Genomic DNA, 1,726 nt, shown 5'->3' on the forward strand with positions numbered 1-1,726 from the left:
CTCCTATTCTCACAACCCCAAAGCCAGATCTCCCACCTACCAGTGGTGAGGAGCAAGGGGACGGGGTGGAGGGAATCACTCCTTTGTCTATGCCACCACATGAAAGATGAGTGGTAGGGCCAACTCTCCCACATTAGTATCCTCCATCTGGCTCATCCAAAAACTCCTGCAATCCACAGGGCCAGCTTTCTCAAGTACTGTAGTTGGCTAGGGGAGAGATCAGTTCCCCTGCTCTTAAGCTTCCAGGGCAAGCATTCCCATGATTCCCCAGTTGAGGGGTAGGACTAGTTCTGCACAGCCCTCAGATGTCAATGTATCCCCAGGCAGCAGCCCAGACCAGGAACGTTTGCCTGGCCTTTGGTGGTGGGAGTGTCCTGCTGCTGCAAGGCCTAGGATCCTAGACGTGGCCCCAGGTGGCATCACAGTCTAGGACCCCACCGTAGCCCCAGGTTGCATCACCAGCTACTCACATCAGGCTGTTCCTCACTATCCATGAGTCTCCAGTTCTGCCTCTCTTCATTTTGCCCACATCCTTCCATTTCTCTTTCTCTTCCATTTCTCCACCACTTATTTGCTCCTCATAGTAGTGCCTGGGGTCTCTGAGTGTCTGAGATCATCTCAGGAGTGGTATCAGGAGTGCTAGTCCCTATTCATGCATTATGACATCATGCAGGGGTTATTTCTGGCATGGTCTGCACACCCCAGCCTGCATGGCATCCGACTAAACTCCCTGTCCAGGCCCCATAGCTCAAGTATGATGGCCATCTGGCTTGCTCCTTGCCTGGCTTGCTGGCATGGCCCCATGTGGGCAAGGGTTGTCTATTTTGGGCTCACTCCTGCTTGGGGACGGGGGGGAGACTGTCACTCCTCAAAAGATGTTCTTCTAGTCTCTGACTTGCTCCTGGTCCTGGGAGTTGTCAGGGCCTGCTTGGTGCCAGACTAATGGTCATCTCAAGCTAGCTCCCTGTCTGAGTTCTCTGGTCCAGGACTTGTGATTGTCTCAGGCATTATTTTTTTTTCAAGGAATGTTAGACTAGTAATCATTCCAACATTCATAGGTCATTCAGATGTTCACAGGTCAGAACACTAAGCATAGACATAGCTTCTCTCTGTTACCTACTGATGCACATGTGACACAGCAGCCACACCTGCAATGCCTCTAGGAGCAGGTCAGATTATTTATATAATCTAAATATGTAAATAGTTTGTTTAGAAATGTAAGATAAGGGGCTAGGAAGATAGTTCAATTAGTAAAACACTATCAAAAGAAGCAGGAAGGTTTTAGTTAAATTTGCAGAACTCATATTTTTTTAAAAACAGTTTCCTGTTGGAGTTGGAGACAGGAGTTGAAGTTAGCTTGCTGGTCACCCAGCCCAGCTTAACTAGCCAGCTCTGAGCCAGTAAGACCTCATTTCAAAAAAGAAGGTGGGCAACCATCCTGACAACTGTCCCTAGAGTTTGATGTCTAGAAATTATAATTAGTTGCACAAACAAAACATCATATCATTTTTGTAGTATCTTGGCACCATCTATTTCAAGTACATATAAGGGTCTTTACATGTTCTTTACAATCAAATGTGCCATTACTGGATAATTTCATACCTTTGACTAGAAAAGTTTACCAAACATCATTGAATTATGAGAGCATAATTCAATGACTTTTCATCATTTGCATTAAAATAATACTGATCTTACTAGGTATAGATTCCCAAAGCCTTTTACCTAA

General features: G+C 45.9%; 1 pseudogene; it reads right to left on the reverse strand.

The window, feature by feature from the left end:
- Nucleotides 1–1,047: 1,047 nt before the first annotated feature.
- Nucleotides 1,048–1,170, reverse strand: LOC117695624 (small nucleolar RNA SNORA17; annotated as a pseudogene).
- Nucleotides 1,171–1,726: the final 556 nt, after the last annotated feature.

Source organism: Arvicanthis niloticus, chromosome X (genome assembly GCF_011762505.2).
Source record: "Arvicanthis niloticus isolate mArvNil1 chromosome X, mArvNil1.pat.X, whole genome shotgun sequence".
Classification (NCBI taxonomy): Eukaryota; Metazoa; Chordata; class Mammalia; order Rodentia; family Muridae; genus Arvicanthis; species Arvicanthis niloticus.